We start from the raw sequence: 13,710 nt of genomic DNA on the forward strand, positions 1-13,710 counted from the left end.
CCCCACACGCCACACATGGGGCAGAGAGCTCTGCTGGCTGGGTGCACTGTCACCATCCCCAAGCAACTCCCAACCCTGGGAACCACAGCCAACTCTGATTTTTTTGTGTTAGGAAAGGAACGTTCATTTACTGAGCACCTACTAAGTGCCAGATGCCATGTGAGGTGCTCTATCCTGGTTTTCTCATTTGCTCTCTTTCCTCTGGTCACAATCTCTTCAAATCTAGGCCACCTTTGCGAGATGCTTCAAGAGCCCAAGAAAACACACCTGTGACCTCAGGTGTCCCCTTGCAGTGGGAGTAAAGCATGTGTCTCTTGTGTCTCGGGATAGGGCTGTCCCTGGAGCAATCTGTGATTAGCGGACGTCCCTCCTGCTAAGATGCCATCTCGTCTCATCCTCGCTGACAGTGGCCCACTTCTTGGTTCCACTGAATAAACTTATTCACAGAAAAGTACCAGGGAGTCAGTGCGACATGTTTCCCAAGAGTATATATAACTTAAATGGAAACTAGAGAGAGAGCACGGCTTAACTCAAGGGAAGAAGTGGCTGAGGGAGGGAGAACGGAGGCAGGGCTGTCCTTTTAAGCCCCGCAAAGCACAGCTCAGACACACAGAAAGTGCCTAATAGATGTTGGTCAAACGATCACTCGGCCCCTGACCACTCCTCCCATGGGGACCTGCCCTAGAAAACATGCTCCCTGAGGACAAGCCACCTGACGCCACGACAGGAGGTTTTTGTGGACACAGCACAGGACCTGAACTGTCCTGGAGGATGGATGTCAGCCTGAGAATCGCCACGAGTGCTAGGAAGTCCCCGCAAGGCATGACAGGGCACTGCAGCCCGGGCAGGCTGTCCGAGCCAGGGGCTGGAGGCCACGGAGGGGATGGAGGGGACTAAACGGTGATGCTTCTCCAAAGAGAGCACAGGCAGAATCTCTTTACCTTCCCCGGGCGGCCCTCACGCTGAGAGTCTAACCATGACACCCAGCTCTTTCCATGCTGCGTGGGGAACGTCACAGGACTTGGTCTATACCCCGCAAGCCACAAGGGATCTTAAAGCTGGTCCTTAGAGAGCCGCCTTGCAAACTGAAAACAAAGTTGCCAGTCCATTCCCCGTCACAAAGAAACCCACAGGAAGTCCCACTGTGAAACCCAAGGTTGCCTCCCACTGTGGGTTGGAGCTCCCAGGTTGGTGAGACCTGTTGTCAGCAATGCAGCTGTAGGACAGTGAGATCCCGGCCCCCACCCACCCCCCACCCACCCTCCTTGCCCCTTTATTTCAAGAGGCAAATCGTGGACTTAAACAGACCGCCTTGGGGTGCAGAGCCCTCTGGCCATGCTCACTGGGGTACCTGGTGGCTGCAGAGCGCTCAGTGCCCGTCCTTGGACAGACATTTTCTGAGCATGGACAGTTCCTTGCATGGGACTCACACGTGGCATCCTAGGGTGTGACCTCCTTGGCTCACTTGTCTGTCTCCCCTGAACTGCTAGCTCTCTGACAGCAAGCATGTCTTGTCTCTGGCCTGGCATTTAGTCGAAGCTCAATAAAACCTCCAATAAAATGCATGGAAGCACTGACTCTGGTTTTCCCAAGCGCTCAGGCATGGCCATCAAGACCCCTGCCCAGCTGAGGTCGAAATGCCACCCCAGAGAGAGCTGCCCAAGACCTAAAGCACCCAGAATCGTCAGCTTGCAAAGCCAGGGGTTCCTGCCCACCCCCGGAGTCCGCCAGGACCCCGTGCTCAGCTGCGGTGTTTGGGGCCAGCCCTTCTTCCCTCAGGCCCTCAGCCTGGGCGGGTCTCTTCCCTAGAGCTGCCCGCCTGTAGGTTCAGCTGCAAAAACACTGGACTTGGAGTTGGAAGCCCAAGTGGTGGTTTTGCCGCTAACCAGCTTGCTGTGTGACTCTGGACAAGTAACTTCCTTTACTGGGCCTCAGTTTCCCCATACGTTAAGTGAAAAAGTTGGACTAGCTGATTTCTTGGGTTCCGCCAAGTCCCTGAGACGTTTCTTTTTAACAGTCCCCACAACAGAGATCACCCAATGGCCCCGTGATTCCTTCAGGCTGTACCTTTACAACATACCTGGGGCCCAACTCCCTCACTGCCTCTTCCCCTGGCACTTGGCCCAATGCCCACCACCTCGTTCTATCGCAATCTGAAAGCCATGCGTGCCTGTGCAAACGCCCACTTCCCCCCTTCACCCCACCCGGTCAATTCCCAACACAGCAGCCAGAAACCATGCTTTTCAAGCACAGGTTGACCGTCTTCTGCTCAAACACGTAAGCAGCTCCTCATCCACTCAGGGCCAAAGTCCTGACCAGTCCTGCACGGTCCTGTTAGACAGACATGGGCTCTCGTTACTTCTCCAACCTCCTCCCCTGCTTCTCTTCCCCTGGCTCCCTCCCTCCCGCTGGATTCTTGGACAAGCTCCTGCCTCGGGGCCCTTGCACAGGCTGCCCCCTCTGCCAGGATGTGCCTCCCTGAGACAACCTCCTGCCTCTCTCCCGCACGTCCTTCAGGCCTTTGCTTAAATTATGTCCCCGACTTGAGAGGCCTTCTCTTCCCTTGTGTAGTTAGCTTCGATCACCATCTGACATAAGGACGTATTTTACTGCGTGTTTACTTATTGTATGCCTTCCCCACTAGAATACAAGCCCAGAAGGGCCAGATGTTGTCAGTGTCTTATCACTCCTTTACGCCCAGCTCCCAGAACAGCAGGTACTCGCTGAATATGTGCTGCATGAATATGGTTTGATGGTTTGTGAGTTCGATCACGCTGCTGAAATGAACAGCGTCAGGCCCTACGCCCCTGCAGCGTGAATGGCGTCATTTCAGGAGCTCCACTGAGAGTCCCAAACTCTGGACACTGTCTTCAGGATCAAAGTGATCGTTCCAGGCTGGTTGGCAGCTCAGGAAGTGTGTGGAGCAACAAAGCACGGAAATGACAGAGAGTACACTGCTGGGACCTGGTCCCCGGGACGTGTGAGCGTCAGTTCCTTCCAGGTGCCTTTTGCCTGGCGGGATGAGGTTATAAACATGGGCGTCCCATCATGGGGAAAGGACTGGAAGAAGCTCAAGCAGTGGACTGTTCGTTAGAACCAAGGAAAGACAGTGCTGGGGGAAGACAGAGCAGAAGGCAGCCAGGTGGGGGGAGCCCCCAGACTGGACTGCTGTGGCCGAGACAGCACCGCCCCCCCACACGGCCTTGCAGATCCTGAGTGTGCACACGGAGCCCTCAAGCCCAGCTCTTCAAAAGCCACGCGTGCATGTGCGAACCCCAACAAGTGACCGGGAACAGGGACCAGAAACAAAGCCAGAGAAATGCAGCTTCTACCACCTGGTAGAAAATAAAGTACGCTGTCAGGAAGACATGTGCCACCTAAGCCACCAGGCAAACCCAGGGAGGCTCTTGAGAAGAGGAAGGAGACTGCAGGGCCGGTTGTGGGGCGGGGCAGGGAGGGCCGGAGCACTTACAAAGACGGGAGGGTCGGTCCTCGTTCTACCCAGAGTCCTGGCCGGGGCTGGCGGTGTGTCAAGGCACCGAGTCAGAAAATGGAAAGTGGATGGGCGAGGTCAGGAGGGGCATGAGGGGGGTGGCAGATCCACCCAGCTCTCTCCCGGGGGGTATGGGAGGACGGCCAAGCACTGCAGACAAGCTCCCTGCCCTGCAGGAAGTCCCCTCTGTGTGTGTGTGGCCTCCCGCACCGGCTGCAGGATCCAACATGCTCTCCATCACAGATCGGAACCCAGAGGGAACAGCTGGCCAACTCTCCCACCAGGGGCTGGGACCAGGGGCCGGGCGTAGAAGGAGGTTAAGCTAATGCAGGGGAAGGAGAGAAGCCCCCACCCCTTTCTTCAGCCTCCATCCAGGGGAGGCCACAGGCAGTGGGGAAGGAAAGTGTGTGTCAGCTGCTGCTAGGGTCCGAGGTCCTGCCCCAGTCATCAGCTCTCCTCCTCCCCAGGAGACAGTGACCTTGCTGAGGCCTCCTTAGAGACAATGGCAGGAAGTACCCTCCCTGCGACAGCTGGGGAGTCAGGAAGGAAGTGAAGGAAGTGACTGCCTCTGAGCCTGGGCCAGGGACCCTCCCCGCTGAGCCCCCACCCCAAGGACATGAATTAACAACAAATGCTAGAAGCTCTGTTCACCAGCTCGGAATGGCACTTTCTTCAACTTCAGGAAGGCGGCCTGAGGGCACATGTTCTCCCCGGCTGGAACCCCCTCTCTGCGATGGCGTCTGCCTTGGGTCAAGCAGATGCAGGCAGCCAGGCTGAGCTGACAAAACAACCCCAGTGCCCAGCTGCCCTGCACCCACCCCACCCCCACCTTCTGGAAGGAAGGGCTACGCTTCTTTGGAGCAAGGAGATCCTCGAAAAATAAAGACTGTGCTCCTTAAGCCCTTCTTCTCAGCTCCCTGTGGAGATGAGAAGATGACACAGTCTCGGCCAGGAAAGGGCTGCCTCTCTGCACCCCGTGACTCTTGCATCCGGGGCCCTTCAAGACCACAAATCACAGGAGGAGCTCAGAGGTATGTAGGGAGTGACCCTGATGTCCCCCATTCAGGGCTGCTTCTTCCAGGTCTGGGGAAGTGGTGAGAAGAGGGAACCTGAGGACACTGGAACAGCATATGCAAAGCGCAGAGGTCAGAGTGCTGAGCGAGTGTTGGGCCCACACCAGGGTATAAACTCCACGCGGGTGGGGACTTCTGTCTGTTATAGTCACAGCTGTGCCCCTGGCACCAGGCATCATTCCTGGTATATACTCGATAGTCAAGAAATATTTGCTGGATAAATGAGGTGAAGCTGAGGAATTCTAAGAGAGAACCTCCCCGCCCCCCATAAGATGGGCTGCAAGGCCACCATTTGTGACACCACGGGAATGCAGCTGTTAGGAAGGAAAAGAACCTCCTTCCTGTACAAAAGGAAACAGGAAGCAAAGGCTGTGTTGGAGGAGGGCCCTGGGGCAACGCAGAAGCTGATGTCAGAGCAGATGTCAGAGCACAGGGCTGCAGAGAAGTGCTCAGCCCTCCGGCCACAGGACAACAGGTGACCTGGACAGGCTGAGAGGCAGGGCTGAGTTCCCATGCCAGCCCTCCCCACACCACCCCTGGCAGCTGAGACACCTTGGAGAGTCAATTAAAACAAAACAAAAAATGGAACACAGCAGAGACTCTCCCTTCTTAGCACTTGGAAGACTTGTCACAGCAACTGCAAAGGAGCGATTAGAGAAGAAAACAACCTGTGGCACCAAGGTGGAAACACAGCAATGAGCAGAGGCCTTGTCTGCCCTGCGGGTTTCCCAGGAAGGGAGGGGAGGCCCAGAAGAGGGAAATGACCCCCCTGGAGCCAGACCACAGGAAGGGCTGCACTTGGCCCCAGCCCATGGGGAAATCCCAGCCTTGTTTAGAAAACCTCGCCATGGGCTTTGGGGTCTAGACTTGGGGTCCACTCCCAAGCCCAGTACTGACTAGCTGTGTGACCTTGAGCTGAACACTTGGCATCTCTGAGCCTCGGCTTCCTCATGTGAAATGGGACCATAACAGCTCCTGCACAGGTTACCGTGTGCTGAGCAGAGCCCGTACGTTCACACCCCACAGCCCAGCTGGACAGAGCAGAAACTGGGGACACGAGAGCTCCCCACCCCCCGCCTCTTCACCCTGCTGGGCTGGTTTCACCAGATGGATCCAGCCTCCACGCCCCCAAAGCTCAAACTAGCCGATGAGTGGGGGGGGGGGGGCAAGGTTTCATCCCAGTTTAGGGAAGGCAGCGGCAGTGTCACCCCTCTTGTTCTACACACCAAGGCCTAGGTGCGACCAAAGGGGACACAGCAAGGTTGTGCCTGAGACTTGGGACGCGAAACGGAGCAGGATGGACACAAGGCCCAGAAGGACCCAGGGCAGGAGAGAAAAATCAAATCAGCACCCCGAGATTCACTTCTAGTCCTGAGGCCACCAGACTCCACAGGGGACCTCAGTCACGCCCTGGCCCCAGCCTCAGTTTCTCCAATAGGGAGACCATTATGTGAAGACACACACATGGTTGTTTCCATGTCACTGGCCACTGCTTGTCACACTCAGTCACGCCTCCCACTGTGGAAGCCAGGGAGCCCCAAAACTGCTCTCCCGTCCTGATGTCTGTGGAGGGTAGGGGGCGGCACCAGGTGTGACTGTATCTGGAATCCACAGCTCCCTGGGACAGAACCTCCATCCTCCTTACTTAGTGAAGAGCAGTTAATATTTGCAGGTGCAGGGTCAGTTAATATGATCAACCCAACATTAATCAGACAGATGTTTAGGGAGAAACGGCAACAGAGCCCCCGCACCCCCAAATGGCAAAGCTGGAGACAGGCCTTACCTGCCGTCTGTGTCACAAGGTCCCCTGCGTGTGCTGCTGTGGGAGGAGGAGGGGCGGCTCTGCTTGCTGGGGCCACAGAAGGGTGTCAGGGACCAGGCCCCATGGGCCAGCGTCCTGCAGGAAGAAGCCCAACAGTAGGAGCTCAGCCCAACGGGGAGGTCGCTCTGATCACTCAGCACCATCCGCTGGGAAATCGACAAAGCTGGGCATCACCCAGAGCAAGGCCAGAGACCGGAAATGCAGATGTGCCCAGAGGGCGGGACAGGGATGACCGGCTGAAGGAGTCTTCCTTCGACAAAGGGACGCAGCCCAGGATGCATTCGTGGAGGCTGGAGCAGGGGACCCTTCCCAGCGCTTCCTGTGCTTGGGAAGATGGCCCGGCCCTGGCACGCGTGGGGAGCTCTCGTATCTCAGAAGCCCAGCTCAGAGCACTCCGCCTCAAACCTGACACTTTTTACCCATCAACCTTTGGGACTGCAGGGCCTGAGGCTGCGTTGTCAGGGAGGCAGCCTAGTTCTCAAGCGTCCTGATGCCCCAGGCAGGGTCAAGATCAGCATGGGGTGATGCAAATGACTGCCTCTGGCCTTCCCATCAAGCCCCTGCGGTTGGGCAGCGTGTGGCTGGAGACCCACCCTCACCAGGTGCCCAGAGACCAGAGATGAGCACGCACAACAAATGAAAAACGTAGAGGGAGGGATTTCCAGGGAATCCCAGGTGCAACCAACTTGTGAGACGAGATTCACAGGCCGCCAGCCAACCCCGGGCTCCCACCAAGATACTGAGACAGGTTAGTTAGTGTGATTGCTAGGTGTGTGTGTGGGGGTGGGGGGCAGTCCCTGATGAAATAAACAAAAAAACAGCCATATCCTGAAACTCCAGGCCCTGGAATGTCTGCTTCACTCCAGGACAGGGACATGAGAACATGCCTTGAGGTTAATAGATAATCTCAAATCCCTTCTGGCCGATGAAGGAGCAGACCTGATAGATAGGAAAGGGTTGGTTCGTTAATCCCTTCAGGACGAGCAAACAGGACAAACTTGATAGATGAATTCCGATAGAAGACTCCAGCTCCCTTTCCCAAGCAGGCAGGGGAAGGTATAAAAGTAAGAGCTTTTGCCTCAGTCACTGGGCACCCCACTCGGAACCCCCTCCTGCTCAGGAGCTGCAACCTCTTCTCCTGCCTCTAATAAACTACCTTCCTTTACAGCTCCTTGCCTCTCCCTGGTCCATGTTTCCATTCTTCGGCTTCACGAGACACGATCCCGGCCCACACCCCGAAACTGCCGGCAGATCCCACATCATGTGCATCATTTGGGGCCTCACAGAGACATATCCCTACATAATACCTGTGGCCCACATCTGCAGCTCAACGCACATCCTGTCTGTCGCCTGGGCCCAGGAAGCAGGCAACCAGCCCAGGAGGCCTCCCAGGGCCACGACTGGAAGCAGCCCGCTGAGGGGCTATAGGAGCCAGGACTGTTCCGGAACCGACTCCCACCGCCACAGCAGCCCTCCTCCAAGGGCAGCGGCCAGGCACGTGGGCTCTGGGGACACCAGCCCGTGCCCGCCAGGGGCTAGCAGTCTTGACAGACATGAAAGAGGAATTTCATGGTGGCTGCGGACAACGAAAGCGATGCAGTGCCGAGCGAGGACACAGGCAGTCAGGATGAGGAGGAGGGAGGATCTAATGGGGGGCTGAAACGACAACCAGGCCAGCACAGCAGTGGGAGGTGTGGCTGCAAGGCTCTGGGGGCTGCTTTTCACACGCCGCCAGCCCAGCCCAGTCCCACGCTTGGCATGGGGACGGGGACAGCCAACTCTGCGAATTCCTCCCTGGGACGGGGCCTGCAGGGGTCTGGGACAGCTGCCCCTCCTGTCCATGGCCACACGTACGCCCCCCTACACACACTGGACCCCCAACGAACAAAACGGCTGGGAGTCCCAGGCTCCAGGCCCCTGCACGACACGCGGGGCCCTCCAGCTTCTCCCCACATTCCACCCGAATCCACAGCTCTCCACGCAGCACACACACCCTGCGTCTGCAGTTTCTCCATTCCGTGTCATAGCTTTCATCACAACCCCTCCAGACCCTCGCTGGGGTCCCTGTAAGTCTCCCCAGTTTAGAGGTTAGGGGTTCGCCATGGGAACACACCATGGCGAGCAGGCTTTTGCAGGCCAGCCCCACTCTGCACCCCCTTGACTTGAGAAGGTCAACTGTGACTCACTCCTGGAAGAATGGGAACTGCAGCCCCCCCACCCCCTCCCCCGAGAAAAATGTGTGTTCCTTACAGAGAGGTGCACGGCGGAGGGATTATTTTTCTGACAAAAGAGCAATTAAAGTCCAAAAAGCGAATGCAGGGTCAGCTTAAGGAGCGAGGCACCTCCTTGGGGAACAGACCCGGGGAGGGGGCGACAATGAAATAGGAAGATGCCGCCAGGTGACCCAGGTTTCCTCTGGTGACCCCCACATGCAAAAGGCGAAAAGCAAATCAGCCCATTCCCTCCAGAGGAAATGAGAAATCAAAACAGAACAAGACTCCAACTCCTTGCTGAGATCTCGCGCAGGCACGGTCCGTGCACACCTGCAGTTGTGGAATTGGTGGGGGCGGGGTCGGAAACTAAATACACGGTGTGTTGCTGCTCCCAGGGGAACAGACAGGAAACATTTTATTCCTATCCGTCAGCCCTCCAACCCCAGTTTTATTGAGGTATAATTGACAAATAAAATTGTAATATATTTAAAGTGTTACAATGTGATGATTTGATGTATGTATACATTGGGAAAGGATTGCTCCCACTAGTTAATTAACACATCCATCACCACTCCTATGGAACACTTAAGCTCTACTGTCAGCAAATCTAACTTCGACAGCACAGTATTACGCGTGGCAGTCACCATTTTATACATTAGAGCCTCTCCCTTCACGGTTTCAATCTAAATCTTCAATATGCCTCTCGCATGATTTGGAAAATTGCAGAGGGAAACAAACCAAACAACCAACCCAACCCCTGGAGACATGAACAACAGAAGCTGGAACTGCTTTCCTGAAAATGTTTCGGGTCCCTGGCCCCGTTTCAGGCAGCGGACGTGTATTAGTAAGTGAATCTGTTTCTCTATACAATTTCTATTAATAGGAGATCAGTCTTTCCTCACCCCCACTAAATAAATGTCAAACACACGCTTACAGAAGACCGTTTTGATGGGGTGCCAAATTGCCCAGACGTCCGCACGTCTCAAGCTGGCCCTGGTAGAAAGCATAAGTTCCTAAGTGAGTGGGTGGTGAGCGCGACTGAAGTTAAACATTGTTGTTTCCAGTCTCCGTTGACATGGAGACCGTGAGGCAGGTGGCAGAAGAATGGGCAGACAGGGACTGATGCAAATGGTCCCTTTTGGGGCATGGGAGCAAACTCTCCAGCCAGATAGCTGGCAGCAGCAGGGGACGCACAGCCTTGGATCCCATCTGAAGGCGTGACTCCTAATTTGTTGTTTTATTGAGACATAATTCACATGCCACAAAATGACCCTTTTAAAGTATACAGTTCAGAGGCATTTAGCCCAGTCACAAAGCTGTGCACCCATCATTTCTATCTAGTTCCAGAACATTTCCATCCCCTCAAAAGGGAGTCCCGTACCCCTCACTCCCCACACCCTCTCCTCCCAGCCCCTGGCACCCACCGTCTGCTTTCTGTCCTTGCGGGTTTACCTGTCCTGTACATTTGGTATAAATGGGATCATACGCGTGGCCTTTTCTGACTGGCTTCTTTCACTGAGCATCATGCCTTCAAGTTCAGCCCTGCTGTAGCATGTGTGCTTCGTTCCTTTTTACGGCCGAGGAATATTCCTTTGTGTGGATATACCACGTTTGTTTATCCATCATCTGTTAATGGACACATGGGTGGCTTCCACTTTTGGGCTACTTTGAATTAACGCCGCTATGAACATTCATGTGCCAGTTTTTGTGTGGACGTGGTTTTCAATTCTTTTGGGTATGTACCTAGGAGTGCCTAATTTTTCAATAAAATAATTAAAAGCAAATAACACATCAGGACTTCTGAACAGATAAAAAGGGTGCAGGTGAGAGTCTCTCCCGTCCCTGGTCCCTGGCACCCACTTCCTCTCCTCTGAGGCAAATACCAGTTTCGGGGTACTTCTCCCAGAGACACCCTGCACACGTACACCCTACTTTATTCTGAAGACGGCTTGCAGGGAGGAAGCCTGGCGGTCAGAATCCGTCTAGTAACGCTTTGGGGAGAGCACAGGGCCTGTCCGAATCCCATCTCCGCTATCTGTGCCCCCAGGAAGCCCCTGAGCAGAGAAGAGGGGACGTGACTGAGTGGCTGAGAGGAGGGTCTAGAGGTGGACAGGTTCTGACACCTGGTGCTGCCATCTCGGCTCTGCAGCCTCGAGCTACTGAACCTGTGTGTTGACCCCGCTGGGCCTCAGTCTCTATTCTGTAAAAGGGCACTGACTAGCCGAGCTTCGCAGAACCCCCGCGAGCTAATGAGAGCAAGCGCTCAGCACCAGGCCGGGCATACAGGGAGCGCTCAGGGCTTGCGGCTGCTGTAATGACTGCTGCTGCTTCGCCCCTCTGACCTGATCCTCAGTTTCCCCGTCTGGGAAATGGAGGTAGGCACCTCCCACGTCGTTACGGTGGAGAACCATAGACCCCTGGATGAGGCCACTGCCACCATTTCTGAACAGCTTGGAGGAAGTCGGAGCTGTGTCCCCACGTCCCCATGGACGGTTCAAGGAGCCTCCCCAAGGAGAGGCCAGGTCTCCCCGCTCAGCGTCTAGCAGCCTCCCAGCGGAGGGAGGACAGCTGAGTTCTCCACACCTGCCCTCCCACAAGCATTCTGGACCCAACCCTGGGGCCGGGGGGCTGGATTCCTTATCCTTTGGCCCTTTCCCCCCACCCCCACTTCCGGATCCTTTTCTCTGCTTTCTCAAAAGACACTCTACAGTGGAGCTCAACTTCTCTCTTGGAAGCCTGTTGGAGGCAGCAGGAAACCCTCAGAGACCTTGAAAGAGGAGAGACCTCAAGTGAGGAAGTAGACATTAGCAGGCCCATTAGAAAGCCGTGAGGAGCGATTTTTCTCCCAGTTGACAAGTGGCAAAGCAGAGCCCGAAGAAGAAAACCCAGGCCTGGGAGGGCAGAACAGAAAAGAGCAACGGAACAATGCTTCCTTGAGCATGCAAAAAGTTCACGGGGGAAAACACCCAACACACGCACACACACACGTGCGCGCGCACACACACGCCTAACAGAAAGGAGAAATTCTTAGCCTGCAGCAGTTGGTAGCATTATGTAAAATCCCAAGCCCACAAAAATATCATTTGGATGATAAAAAGTTAAATTTAGCTAAGTACAGAGTGACTAATACTATGAGGGAGCCGCAGCACCCCAGCTGCCTGGAGCTCGTACAGCTGGCTTTTAGAAACTTTTGACAAGTCCCCAGGGCCTGGTGCAGCACAGAATAACAGATTATGTAATAAGAGGCACAGCCATTAGTGATACAAACCAGACAGCAAGCAGTGCAGCCTCCTCGAGGGAGGGGACAGCTGGGGTCTGGCTGGAGCTTGGCCAGTGGAACCTCGCCTCTGGACGCCGGGGCCACGGGAACCTGGGCGCTCCAGAGGCATCGGGGCGTGCAGCCAGGCCTCACATGGGTCTGTGTGAGGGGCCCCACCTGGCCTCTTCTTCAAAGATCTCTTTCCTGAGTGGTTGTACTGGATGGGTATGCTGATGGCCCCCAGGGAGCCACGGCCTTGTGGACTCCCTCCCGTTGAATCTAGTTGGGCCCTGTGACCTGTTTTCACCAACAGAAGGGGGTGGAAGTAACACGGTGCCAGGTTGGTACCCGAGCCTTTGGAAGACCAAACAGTGAAGGCAGAGACTCAAACGGACACCTGCACCCCCAAACAGTGAAGGCACAGACTCAAACGCACACCTGCACCCCATCTCACAGCATCGCTGTTCACAGCAGCCAAAGGTGGAGACAGCCCCAGGGTCCGTCGGCGGAGGAATGGATAAACAGAATGTGGTCTGGCTACATGAAGGAATATTATACAGCCCTGAAAACAAAGGAAATTCAGTTACATGGATGAACCTTTTTTTTTTTTCTTTAAGGAGGGCGCAGCTCACAGTGGCCCATGTGGGGATCAAACCGGCAACCTTGGTGTTATCAGCACCGCGCTCTAACCGACTGAGCTAACCGGCCGCCCCACATGGATGAACCTTGAGGGCATGAAGTTAAGTGAAACAAGCCAGACACAAAAGGACAGATACTGTGTCATTCCCTTTACATGAGGGACCCAGTCGAGTCGAATTCATGGAGACAGGAAATAGAACGGCGGGTGCCAGGGGCTGGGAAAGGCGGATGGGAGCTGGTGTGTCATGGGGACAAACTTTCAGTTTGACAAGATGAATAGAGTCCTGGAGCTGGCTGGTGGTGATGGTTACACAACACTGTGAATGCACTTAGTGCCACTGAACTGCACACTTAAAAGTGGTTACAGTAATATGTTTTTGTTATGTGTACTTTACCACAATAAAAAACATTAAATAAAAAAAAAGACAACAGAGGAGGCGGCCTGGATGCTTCTGTGTTTTCCCTCTTGGGGAAGCCGTTGCCACGTAAGAAATTCAACTGCCTGGAGATCACGGAGCTGTCAGAAGCCCATCGGGAGAGAGTGTATGGAGGGCAACCAACGCCCCAGCCAACAGCCCCAGCTGATACAGCCAAGCTCCAGCCTGACATGCCAGCCAGGGGAGTGGGGCCACCTTGCAAATGCATCTTCCACCCCCAGTCAAGCTGTCCCAGCTGACACCGTGGAGCAGAGATACGCTGTCCCCATGAGCCCTGCCCAGGCTGCCACATCGTCAGCGAATAAATAAAATGGTTGGTGTTTTAAGCCACTGGCTTTGCTGCAGTGATAGCTAACTGACACATTGGTCAGACTCTCTTGTGGGTTTTGGGGAATTTCTATTCCTAATGGGAGACTTAGGAAGATCTTTCACACTCGCATATGAGTCACTAAGAGAAGTCAGTGCCTGAATGAGTCTGAGGAAAAGACTAATTTTCCACTCCCCAAATCCCAGTGGAATATATGCTGAAATTAAGCCTTGAGCTGAGCTTCAAACAGCTGCTGTGAAGGCTGGGGGATTTCTCCAGCGATCGGATGGAGTAACCAGGCCATCAGTTGAGGGACTCAAGCTGTCACTTAATCACTCGACTTTCCATCGTCCTGTCCAGAGGACAGATACTGACGGGATTCCCTTTGTGAACTGGGGGTTGAGGCCAGGACTCTTGTTGGCTGACTCTGGGTAAGTCAGTTCTCCTTACTGGGCCTCAGTTTCCCC

At 54.9% G+C, this 13,710-nt stretch overlaps 1 protein-coding gene across 8 annotated transcripts in view; it reads right to left on the bottom strand.

The window, feature by feature from the left end:
- Positions 1-13,710, bottom strand: part of PITPNM2 (phosphatidylinositol transfer protein membrane associated 2) — a 126,708-nt gene that overhangs the window by 92,509 nt on the left and 20,489 nt on the right. The window contains exon 1 of one of the 8 annotated variants that reach the window (XM_074321077.1): positions 6,350-6,809. The exons of the other annotated variants lie outside the window; for them this stretch is intronic. The gene's annotated coding sequence lies outside the window, so the exon portion shown is untranslated. Of the gene's footprint in view, positions 1-6,349; positions 6,810-13,710 lie in introns of those variants that run through there. 8 annotated transcript variants of the gene reach the window in all.

This window comes from Rhinolophus sinicus, linkage group LG16 (genome assembly GCF_036562045.2).
Source record: "Rhinolophus sinicus isolate RSC01 linkage group LG16, ASM3656204v1, whole genome shotgun sequence".
NCBI classification, from domain to species: Eukaryota; Metazoa; Chordata; class Mammalia; order Chiroptera; family Rhinolophidae; genus Rhinolophus; species Rhinolophus sinicus.